The 12942-nt window shown below is 40.9% G+C and overlaps 1 protein-coding gene and 1 long non-coding RNA gene across 3 annotated transcripts in view; one reads left to right on the top strand and one right to left on the bottom strand.

Annotated features, from left to right (window-relative positions):
• The first annotated feature begins 524 nt into the window (after positions 1 to 524).
• LOC124022334 lies at positions 525 to 8363 on the top strand. 2 transcript variants are annotated; one of them, XR_006836363.1, is made up of 5 exons: positions 525 to 2401; positions 5515 to 5644; positions 6319 to 6463; positions 6672 to 6797; positions 8059 to 8363. It is a non-coding gene; the product is annotated as an uncharacterized LOC124022334 (long non-coding RNA). The 2 variants fall into 2 exon arrangements; XR_006836365.1 differs by lacking the exon at positions 8059 to 8363 and adding an exon at positions 7141 to 7566.
• Positions 8364 to 12058: 3695 nt separating this feature from the next.
• Positions 12059 to 12942, bottom strand: part of LOC124022290 (chemokine-like protein TAFA-1) — a 44210-nt gene continuing 43326 nt past the window's right edge. Inside the window, exon 7 of the transcript XR_006836362.1 lies at positions 12059 to 12609. The gene's annotated coding sequence lies outside the window, so the exon portion shown is untranslated. The remainder of the gene's footprint in view (positions 12610 to 12942) is intronic.

Below are 12942 nucleotides of genomic sequence, written 5' to 3'. Positions count from 1 at the left end.
TATCGCTGTAGAATGCTTTGGTAGCCTTGCTAGCCTTGCTGGTTTCTTGGCCCAAGCTAGTCTCTTCTTATTGGTGTCCTTTAGTAGTGGATTCTTTGCAGCAATTTGACCATGAAGGCCGGATTCACACAGTCTCCTTTTAACAGTTGATGTTGAGATGTGTGAACTCTGAAGCATTTATTTGGGCTGCAATTTCTGAGGCTGGTAACTCTAATAAACTTATCCTCTGCAGCAGAGGTAACTGGGTCTTCCATTCCTGTGGTGGTCCTCATGAGAGCCAGTTTCATCTGTACTTGAAGAAACTTTTAAAGTTCTTGACATTTTTCAGATCACTGACCTACATGTCTTAATCTAATGATGGACTGTCATTTCTCTTTGCTCATTTGAGCTGTTCTTGCCATAATATGGACTTGGTCTTTTACCAAATAGGGCTGTCTTCTGTATATCACCCCTACCTTGTCACAACACAACTGATTGCCTCAAACACATCAAGAAGGAAAGAAATTACACAAATTAACATTTAACAAGGCACACCTGTTAATTGAAATGCATTCCAGATGACTACCTCATGAAGCTGGTTGAGAGAATGCCAAGAGTGTGCAAAGATTTCATCAAGGCAAAGGGTGGCTACTTTGAAGAATCTCTACATGTAGCAACTTTCACAGTGAATACTTTTGTTCATATGTTTTGTGCGAATTAATTTAATATTGTGAAATGTATCAGTAAAACATATTGTGCCGATTTAATCTAACCACCTAGTGGTTAGAACGTTGGACTAATAACGGAAAGGTTGCAAGATCGAATCCCCTAGCTGACAAGGCAAAAACCTGTCGTTCTGCCCCTGAACAAGGCACTTAACCCACTGTTCTCAAGTATAACCATTTATCTTACATCTGAAGAATGCGGACATTTAGGACATGAAATATCACACTTCCTCAATTCAAATATTATGGTGACACTATACCAAAGATAGTTTAGTATGATTTAGAAACTTGGGAACCAAACTCTGTATGTAGCAAACCTGAATGCACCATTGAAGTATTTTACAGCCACTAACCTCATGTGCAGACCATGGTACTGTGTGGATAGGGGGGTGTTCCCTCTGCTGTTTCCTGAAGTCCACAATCATCTCCTTAGTTTTGTTGACGTTGAGTGTGCGTAGAGTGCGTAGATGCGAGAAAGAATTATCCAACGATCAAAGGGATCCTGCTGTGTATGTGGCTGCTATGATTTTAGTATCAGGTAGTAGCCTAAACCTATCACTGTTACTTTGAGCTAGGTGAATGGAATATGAATGACAGTCTTCCAATATGCTGTAATAGAAATAAGGCCATGTTCATGAAAAATATCATCCTCCCCTATCTTAAATGCACTGACCGCCACTGGTTTGCTCCCATTTGATGGTGTGGGTTGGCTTGAAGCAATGAGTGATGTATTTAAAGGACAGTGGTCATGTGGTCATTCCCCAACCCATCCCCGTTTTCAACTTGTCTTTCAGGACAGCACCATTTCCGTTCAATTACTGAATGCAGCCCTGGTACAGGATTCATACCCTGCAGTGAGTGAGCTGATCAAATGTACCCACACACTATCACTGTGTTCAATCAGCATAAGCTCCTTAGTCCGTACTATCTTATTGAATGAGGTTTGGTGTGGTATGGAGACATTTGGTTTTCTTGATAAAATTATTTAATGATGAGAAAGCCTCATGGCATGCTAAACAGTCAGTATTCTCATGTGAAAACTGGTGTGTTGTGCCCTCATGTAGTCATTTAGCTCTGGGGAAGTACATCATACCCATTCACACGTTTTGCCCCAGTAGCGACTGCATGAAGATATGATACCTGTAAGTTTCCAAATTAGTCCATCAATGATGAGAGGATAGCTCTGAAGCATGGGCCAGAATATATTTCAACAGCTGTGAGAGATATTTCTCTCTAACCCTTATATTTTTCTGCCTCGGACTGTATCTTGTTCAACGTTAATAATCTGAATTGGAGTGATTTATCACGCGGTTCCGTCTCAGTTTTCAGATCAAATGTGAGGCGGCTACTGAACAAACAAACTCAAGGAAATCAATCATTATTGAGGAGGGGACTGTTTCAACCATTATTTTCCAGCATTATTTCTAGCCGATTGCGCATTGGTGTGGACAACATTTTTTCACGTAGGAACCACGGTTTTTAGGAGTTAATACGAAATTAGCTCCGTAAAAGGCAGATAAAGATACGAACAGAGTGAAGTGTAGGCATACTTTATCATGCATGAGAATGTTTTCCTCTCAATAGTGAGTGCATTCTTGGACCGATAAACTGTCTGGTTGATGGACGGCAACTTCAAGAAACAATCAGGAAAGTAGCCTAGGTGCTAGCTGTCACCACAATGATATATGGCTCTATAGGTAAGTGAGTATATCTAAATTGAATCTATTGTTTCATGAATGTGATTAAATACTATCATGATCAGAAAATGACAGACTGCTTTATCTGCAAACAAGTGTCAGTCAAATCATCTGAAGCTGCAGCATTGTTCATTAAATTCTAAACACCTTGGAAAGTATATGGTTTTATACACCCTACAGTTCAAAAGTTTGGGGTCACTTAGAAATGTCCTTGTTTTTGAAAGAAAATGTTTTTTTTTTGTCCATTAAAAAAGATCAGATTGTTCAGAAATACAGTGTAGACATTGTTAATGTTAGAAATTACTATTGTAGCTGGAAACGGCAGATTTGTAATGGAATTATAACGGCTCTAGACGAAAGGAGTGGACCAAAGCGCAGCGTGGAAAGTGTTCATGATTTTTATTTTCAAAATAACCAAAGTGAAAACGAACGCGCACAGTTCTGTCAGGTACAGACACGAAACAGAAAACAAGATCCCACAAAACCCAAAAGGAAAATAACAACTTATATGTGATCCCCATTCAGAAACAGCGATAGACAGCTGCCTCTGATTGGGAACACACTCGGCCAAAACAAAGAAATAGAGAACATAGATTGTCACACCCTGACCTAACTAAACCAAACATAGAGAATAATAAGGATCTCTAAGGTCAGGGTGTGACAGGGATATCTACAGTCGTGGCCAAAAGTTTGAGAATGACACAAATATTAATTTTCACATTCTGCTGCCTCAGTGTCTTTAGATTTTTTTGTCACATGTTACTATGGAATACTGAAGTATAATAACAAGTGTCAAAGGATTTTATTGACTATTACATGAAGTTGATGCAAAGAGTCAATATTTGAAGTGTTGACCCTTCTTTTTCAAGACCTCTGCAATACGCCCTGGCATGCTGTCAATTAACTTCTGTGCCACATCCTGACTGATGGCAGCCCATTCTTGCATAATCAATGCTTGGAGTTTGTCAGAGCCTCTTGAGGATTGAGCACAAATTCTCAATGGGATTAAGGTCTGGGGAGTTTCCTGGCCATGGACCCAAAATATCGATGTTTTGTTCCCCGGGCCACATAGTTATCACTTTTGCCTTATGGCAAGGTGCTCCATCATGCTGGAAAATGAATTGTTCGTCACCAAACTGTTCCTGGATGGTTGGGAGAAGTTGCTCTCGGAGGATGTGTTGGTACCATTCTTTATTCATGGCTATGTTCTTAGGCAAAATTGTGAGTGAGCCCACTCCTTTGGCTGAGAAGCAACCCACACATGAATGGTCTCAGGATGCTTTACTGTTGGCATGACACAGGACTGATGGTAGGGCTCACCTTGTCTTCTCCGGACAAGCTTTTTTCCGGATGCCCCAAACAATCGGAAAGATTGAAATTCTATATGATTCTGTGCGTCCAACTTTGTGGCAACAGTTTGGGGAAGGCCCTTTCCTGTTTCGTAATGACAATGTCCCCGTGCACAAAGCAAAGTCCAAATAGAAATGATTTGTCAAGATTGATGTGGAAGAACTTGACGGGCCTACACAAAGCCCTGACCTCAACCCCATTGGACACTTTTGGGATGAATTGGAATGCCGACTGCGAACCAGGCCTAATCCGCCAACATTAGTGCTCAACCTCACTAATGCTTTTGTGGCTGAATGGAAGCAGGTCCCAGCAGCAATGTTCCAACATCTAGGGGAAAGCCTTCCCCTTCCAACTCCATATTAATGCCCATGATTTTGGAATCAGATGTTTGATGAGAATATGTCCACATACTTTTGGTCATGTAGCATAACTCTATTTCCACCAGTGTTGAAGAACACACTCTTTTAGATTCTGTAGGCCTAATATCAAAGCAGATTTTCTCTTTAATATTGAGTTTGACAGGTGGCCGAGACTGTTTTTTTATACAACGGTAGCAGATACACTATGGACCAAGGGGGAAATAATTATTTGTTTTGGTTGCCATTAATCCACATGAATTCAAACACATTCTTGTCTATCTAATACTAGTCTTGTCCATCTGGTCACAGAGTGGTAATGTGATAACCTGCCTGATCACTGTGGTGTTTTTACAGAATGTGATCACCTTAGTAGTTTGCATCATTGAGGTAGGCTACCTACTGCATACAGACACAGTGATGGGTTTAAGACCTTGTTGAAGAACAGTTGCTGGTTAAAAATACAGTAGTTAATACTCCTGATATCCTTCTTCTGGGAGAATCTCTGAGCAACAGCGGTACGTTTTTCTCCCAATGGTCTGCATTATTTATCACTGTAATTAAATGTAAAAGAAGAAATCCTTGTCCTAGTTTTTCTGGGACGACTTGGTTGTGTTGGAATACTTGCGGTCATCTGGGGTATTGTTGTGGACTGGGTGAGGGGTTTTGTGAGGTAAACGTTCTCAGAGAGTTGTGAAAGGGTGGTATGGCCTAGGTTATTGGGTCAGGAAATCCTTACATACTGTATAGAGATATATATTAAAGTTTAAAACTTGTGTAACATAGGGTGTTTGAATGTGGAATCACTTTAAAATACCCTATATATCAACGAGAGAGACAACGGAATTGGCTACAGAGCAGGCCATCAGACATCAAAAGTTCAAGGACCTGCAGCGCCGAATGGGCCTATACTATGGCAGCACTGTAAACACTATACCAATTGGTGGCTCAGTCTGACCGTTGGTGGTCTCAGCAAGCTGGGTCTAACACCACTCATGGGTGTAGTCAGATAGTAGGAGGGTATGACACCATTTTCATCCACAGGCTAACTGTTGATTGAATACAAATGTTTGGTCCATGCCCCTCATGAGTTTAGCCCTTCTCAACTTTTGTCCCAAGAAATGTTTTTTTAACCACTGGGTGGCAGTAATTGTATGTCGTATTGTATGTCTTTCATCAAGCTTTCATAAAACTTCATGATGGAATGTAGACACAATATGTAGATATAAAAGTGTTAAACCCACATTTTTCTATTTTAAGAAATTACATATTTGAAGTAGCTGTACGCAAAGTATTTGAACTAATACTGAATATTCTAACAGAGGTTTCAGACCTCATCCCCCATACTGTGCGATGGCTGATGTATCATATCTTCCCACTAACTACGTATTTCTCTGTTGTTGCTAGGCTGACGGGATGAAGGTTATTAGCTGGGAGATGGCGTGGCCGGTACACTGGAGCGGCCTCCTGCTCTGCATAGTGATCCTCTACTGCCAACCAGTGTCCACCGGCAACCACAGCCCCTTGGGGCAGTCGGGTATGTACCAGAGCCAGCCCACAACAGCCCCTCCCCTGGCCCCCAAAAGACTCATTATGGCTCCTAGCCACCAGTATGCCTAGCTCTACTGGGAACTGAGCACGGCCAATACTAATGAGGTGAAAAGAGGTGTTTGGTCTGGTCTGCATGGTAGAATTTGAACACAGCATATGCTGATGCTACAATTAATGTAGTCTCTTGCCAGACTCATCAAATCAAATGTATTTATATAGCCCTTCGTACATCAGCTGATATCTCAAAGTGCTGTACAGAAACCCAGCCTAAAACCCCAAACAGCAAGCAATGCAGGTGTGGAAGCACGGTGGCTAGGAAAAACTCCCTAGAAAGGCCAAAACTCATGGTTCTCATACAGCGACTGTGGGAAAAGACTTCAAAATACTACAATAATCAGCTACACATTCATAAATAACAAACAGGTCATTGTCAGTAATTTATTATCTTCCCTTTAATGACCAAGAGTTCAAATACACTACAAGAAAATGCTCAACGACAAAAGAGTGATCAAATGAAGATCCTACATCTGTATGTGAAGGCAGGGATGTGCACAAAAAAACTTCACCTCTTTTTGGCAGATTTCATTTTTTTCATCCATGTCTATGCATGCTAGTCAGGTTACCACCTTTCCGAAACCCTTTGTCTCATGTTCCTCACAGGTAAAGACAGGTACCTGTGAAGTGGTGGATGCCCATCACTGCTGCAATAAGAACAAGATTGAGGAGCGCTCTCAAACTGTCAAGTGTTCCTGCTTCCCTGGCCAGGTCACTGGGAAAACAAGAGCAATGCCCTCTTGTGTTGAAGGTAGGATGCTTCATATAAGATGGTAGCGTTTCAGTACTTCAAGGGTTTTTATTACACCAACATATTGTCAATGTTACAGTTATCTCGCCCGTTTTTTCCAGGCGGAAATCAGTGTTTATTGAAGTGCTCTCCAAACAACACGCTGCAACTCATCTCATTTCAAGTGACTGACTGCCCACTGTGCTGTGTTCTCTCCTGTTCTTTTCAGCATCCATCATGCTTCAGAAGTGGTGGTACCAGATGCAGACCTGTCTTAAAGGGAGAGGAGTGTAAAGTACTGCCGGATCTCAATGGCTGGTCCTGTAGCTCTGGAAACAAAGTCAAGACCACCAAGGTGAGTTTATGTGAAGGGACAGCAAAGGAAATTAAATTAAGGACCTTGAATTCATGCATTATTACAGTACAGTTGGAAGGCAATGAAACCAACCTATTCAGAAAACAATCATTAAATGACAAGCAGACGATACATCTGTTTCAACTAGTATTACATCAAGGAAATGGCACCAATGATACATGCTTCAAAGTGGTCCCTGTGTAAAGATGATGATAAATAACCTAATGAAATGATTGATTGTTTTGATAAAAGTAAGAAGGAATCTAAGCTCTCTCTCTCTCTCTCTCTCTCTCTCTCTCTCTCTCTCTCTCTCTCTCTCTCCCCCTCACCCCTCCCCATGAAGCTTAATTATGTTTGCACATCTAGCTAATGCAAAGTTTGAATGACCGCATTTGTGCAGAATCATCACACGTGTTTACAGTACTTGCAATAAGCCTTGCTTTAATTATAAAATATCCCACAATCTGACATGATTACTGCTCCCAGTCAGTCACAGAGGGCTAAGCAAGCTTCATTTGGTAATTCTGTGGAAGATGGGGCCAAAAGGACAAACATGAAATGAGACCTTTTTATACATGTAAACCAGCTGATACAGAGATCTAAATGGGATGTAATTCAATCTGACAGCCTTTCATGCCAGTGGACAAACTGCTGCCTTTAGGAATGTGCAAATCTATGATGTCTTGCCTTTTATCAGCTTGAAATATATATGCAGTAGGGAAACCTATCATGAGTCAACTTGAAGAGAATAGAATAACAGCTGAACATATACTGCATAAAGTAATTAATTAATAAAAACCGAAATAAACATTCCAACATGAATCTTTCTGGATAGGTATACTATACCCATCTGTTATAGTTGCCTCAGGAAGAAACTCTGTTCTGCCATTTCCCTGTCAGTATGTCTAAGATTTGGATCAGGCAGTAGAAATAATGATTTCTAGTGAAGGCTGTTGGTACAGGGTCACCCAGCATTTAATAGACCTTTCAGAAGTTCTTGGATTGCACCCTGTTGCAGGATGTGTTGTTGTTGTTGCTTTAAGTGTATTTGAGGTTTAAAAAGGCTTCTGCAGTTTGTAAATTCCAATTAAAAATGTAAGTCTTTAATTTTTCTTATGAAAAATGTATCAACCCTTGCAAAAATGTCCACTAATTACAATCCACACAATTAACTTTTCCTGTTGCTGCAGGATTATTTTCATGCTGTAGCAAACTGGCTCTAATTAAGATTCTACATCTGTACTACTTCTACCTTTTCCAGGTAGCACGGTAGCAAAAACCCATCTCAGCCAATCGACTGAGACCCTGAATGTGCCCTGGCCTACAGTAAATCTCACTAGTTTTTTTCTTTGAACAAAGTGAAGATCTTGTTCAGTTCCTGGGATACAATTAGGAATACACATGGAAATGAGCAGCTCTACCAGATAAATAAAGTGACTGGTGTGAATGAAAAGGAGAACTCGAGGAATTCAAGGAGCCTGTGCAATAAACTATGTATCCCTACTCTGAGAGACAGAGATGGGGGGGGGCAGATAAAAAAATAAATATTGCTTCGCACATCTCTCAGTTGGATTCCATATTGTGTTCTGTCAGAGGGACATTGTCTTTCAGTGAGAGATAAATGCTGAGCTGGTGTTTGCTGTATGTATTGTCTGTTTGGATGAGTCACACCCAGAGAGACAACTGGACATTTGAAATAGATTGTGAACTTGGACCAATGACTGTATGAACAGAGGCTCTTGTCTTGAAAGTCTCAGTGAAGCAATGTACCCTGCTATTGATGAATGGAAGCACATTTTAATTTGGGCATTCTTATCGATACTTTTTGTGTAGAGACACTGTCATTTGATTTGTCCTGTCCAGCGTTTTGGAGGAAAGGGTTGGATATACCTGGGCTATTCCTCGAGCTACTCCAGATTCAGCCACACACACACACACACACACACACACACACACACACACACACACACACACACACACACACACACACACACACACACACACACACACACACACACATGCAAGGATGTGATGGCATGGAAATGAACATGGAACTCGGATGCAAAACAACGGCTGTTTGAAATGCTAATCACTAGGAGAGGAGGAGAGAGAAAAGGGGCTTCTTCAATGGCGACAGTATTTACATCACGCATTTGTTTGTCTTTCTAACTGCTGTCTCCTGTTGAGAGGACTTCTGTTATAGTAATGATGTGAAATGGTGCAGAATTGCCCGTGCCTTCAAGCAAATTGTGGCTACAAGCAAAATAGAACATTCACTCTACTGTCATTTACTTTCCTCAGTTTCTGTCCTCTCAACACATTTTGTACATCTATGCTTACTCATAATAATTGCCATTCTTTTGTTCATTCTTTTAAAGTAGTTTGAGAAAGCAGAAGAGTTTTTACAGTTTAACATGACAATGCAGAAATGTTACAGATCTTCACTGATAAAAACCTACTTATTCCCAAAACAACATCCCATCAGAACATGCCAAACAGCCATTCAAATTCAGCTTGTCAAACCTAACATAAGAGGTGTTTGCTCACCTCCGGCAAAATTATTACCCTGTAAAATGATTTGGCAATTATATCTTCTGAGCTGTCACAAAGGATCAGATGTAATGTTGTGTTTATGACATAAGTAATGCTAGTGCACATGATGCCTAACCTACAGTTTTACTCAACACAAATATTTATCTTCCTAATTTATTCAGCACAAGTTTCTCTTAATGACCTAGAGAGGACACAGCTAATTAATAAAGTGTGAACATGATAAATACAAACAATTATTAAGCTGTGTGTGTGCATGCATATGGGTGTGCGTGTTTTGCCTGGGGAGACAAGAATTAAAATCCAACTGGTTTTAAAATGCCTTCAACTTACTCAGTGCGATAGACTGAGTGTAATTTGGTTATGGCTCAAAGATATGTTCCATGTGTCTTCATGTGCTTGATGTCTAGAATTGAAATTGCATTTAACAGAATTAGAGAGTTGAACAATTATATTAATGAATATAATATTAATTGGAATAACAATGTTGGTTCATCTGCCTGTATTTAATTAATATATAGTGCGTGCATAGCCATGTGTCATAGTTGTACTGTAGGCAGATTGATGCATACTGTAGCTACTTGTAATCAAATACATGAAACCATAGTTTAGTATCTCCTTGTTTTCATTGTGCTGTGATGTTAATGGTATCATATGTTAACTATGACATTCTCTGCAGTTAACAAGGGTATAAATGATTTAATATTTAAAATGCATGATGTAAAATACACTTGGACTTATATAGCAACCGTCCTATTAGTACAGCCTAATTTCCTGAACTATTTTCAAAGTATCTTGCATGTGGAATATTGTAATTTACTGTCACACTCTTTTAAAGTAAACATGTTGAGCTCACAACAGAGGAAATAAAATAACCTCACAGCAAGACACAACAGATATGGTGAGCACACAAAGACTCAGGCACTGCCTGTTTTCATGAGTAATGTTGGTGTAACGTTGTTATGTCCTAAACATGAGCATGCTATCCACAGAAAAATGTATCTTCTCCAGAAAATCCCTCAACATGCATTTTACAGTTAATCAATTATTAACCTTTGTCTTCTGTGGGTTTACTTTACAAGGGGAAAACTGTGCGTTTAAACGTTTTACCTCCTGAACATCAGCGGGGTAATGTTGATGTAAAGTATACTGAGTTTACAAGGTAAATAAGACAGGCCCACAACATATTAGCCCCGTTAATACCTGGATCTAACATGCATCCTTTGTCTTGATTTTATCCACATTCTGAATGTGCCCACATTTTTAGACAAGTGTAGACGACCACCTCCAGAGGTTGTCAGGGACCATTTGTATCTGGATATCAATCCATTTTAAACAGATCTGGATGATCTAACCATTTAAAATAATTACTGTATACTGGTCTCTAAAATCTTTGACAGGTAGCACCATTGACTTATGGCATCAATAATTGTCTTAAAGTAAATAAATGCATATTATTTTGGAAGGATATGTGTTAAATAATCTGCATACAGTGTGGCCCCAGGAAATCTGGTCAAAATGCGGATACAGTGGACGGATAAGAGACCATTTTTTAAATGATATCTTTTAACCCCTTTTTCGTGATTACGATCTTGTCTCATTGCTGCAACTCCCCAACGGGCTAGGGAGATGAAGGTCGAGTCATGCATCCCCTGAAACATGACTCGCCAAGCGGCGTTTCTTAACACCCACTCGCTTAACCCGGAAGCCAGCTGCACCAATGTGTCAGAGGAAACACTGTTTGATTGATGACCGAAGTCAGCCTGCAGGTGCCTGGCCTGCCACAAGGAGTCACTAAAGCGTGATGAGCAATGTAAAGCCCCCCGGCCAAACCCTCCCCTAGTCCGGACGACGCTGGGCCAATTGTGACATAGCCTGGGATCGAACCTCAGGCTGTAGTGATGCCGCAACACTGCGATGCAGTGCCATAGACCACTGTGTCACTCGGGAGGCCAAGAGACACATTTTAATACCATGTGTAGATGCAACAGCTACAATGTGGGTACAATCAGAATGTGGATAAGATCAGGACAAATGACTCATGTTAGAACTAGGTATAAATGAGGTTATAGTCAGTCAGTTTCAACACATGTCAAAGCAGGTCACCACTGACACACTACTAACCCTGTAGATTTATCACTGTTTGTAAATGTGTTATTGTTTTTGTTTGCCTGATCAAGTCTTTAATCATTGATGGAGCCCAAATGGTTTGGCGGCACCGGCGTTCTCAGCATGAATGATTTAGATGAACGCTGGAGGAGCCTGGAGAGGAACCTGATGTCAACTTTAATTAGAATCGAGTTTGGTCCGCATTACCTTGACTTTGAAATCCCTGCATCCCACAGGGAGACAGTGCCTGGTTTGAGAGGATGTGATTAGACTTGGTAATATCTTGGTGGCTGGCTGCTGCCTGTTGTACTTGGGGAGAATGGCAAACACTAGAGCAGTTTGTTTTACTCTACTGTAGGCTATGTACGGGTCCATGCTTAATTTTCTTGCCAGTTGTCCATATAAACTACTGTACATTGCACAACCACCCAATGTAGTGGTGGCTGAAGTGGTGGTACACACTTATTAATTGACTCGATCTTGGTACAATCATTGACTTAATATCTGACACTACTCATCATGATATTGAGTTTGACTGACTTACAAAATGTGTAAATGGGTTGGTGCAGGTGTTGAGTGTGAGCACTGTCAGTGCCACCCAGTTTGAATATGTTTATATCTAGAATATCCCATGGGGATCCAGCACTGAGGTGTAATAAGAACTGGTGACTGCATCCAAGATGTTGAACTATTGTTTTCAAGGTAATCTACTCACGCTCGTCGACGTCGATTCATGGACCGTCTACATCCGGGTTGCATCCGGTTTATACCGACCAACATCACATGTGCACTAGCGCACATGGAGCAGCGTGAGTAGCGACGACATCATCACATCATCCAAAAACAAGGCAGACATTGGATGAATATAATTTGTTAATATCATTGGCTGTGAGTGATGTGAAAAAAAATCTGCATTTGTGCACGAAGGTGATGACTGAAGTGTCTTATTAGGAATTTTCAAATCTGACTTTTCTATGTGGCTGTTTATGGAAATTGTCTTTCTGGGGCGGGCATCAGTTAAACTGCAGTACCGAAGCAAAACTGTAGGAGTAGTCAAAACTGCTTCCAGACCAGAACCCTGGCCCCTTGGGATCCAGCAGAGAAGGGGTCCTATGGGTACCTCACTGTTGTCCCCTGATGCCTCACTTACGTCCTGAAAGAAAGTCAAGGTGGATCAACGTCAGTTGTCACGTATTTGTCACAGTTCTGCACCACAATGTGAGCCATCAGGCCCCGCGGGAGCAGCCTGGAGTGTGTCTGATTTTATGGAGCTGGTGCTTCTTCAGAATCTCCTGCAGTTAGCTAACATTAAATTATCATTAGTGTCATAGTGTTTGGTAGTGTGATGGAGGATCTGTTTTACTGTCAAACAAACGACTTTAGTTAGAAACAGAATATGGCTGAATGTCAGATTCTGGGTAAGAGGGAGAGGAGAGCTGAATGAGACAATTGCAAGCTGCGGTTGAGTAGCCATTGGTAGGATGAG

Source organism: Oncorhynchus gorbuscha, linkage group LG03 (genome assembly GCF_021184085.1).
Source record: "Oncorhynchus gorbuscha isolate QuinsamMale2020 ecotype Even-year linkage group LG03, OgorEven_v1.0, whole genome shotgun sequence".
Classification (NCBI taxonomy): domain Eukaryota; kingdom Metazoa; phylum Chordata; class Actinopteri; order Salmoniformes; family Salmonidae; genus Oncorhynchus; species Oncorhynchus gorbuscha.
Note: the sequence above shows the minus strand (reverse complement) of the source record. Positions and strands in the feature narration are given on the sequence as shown.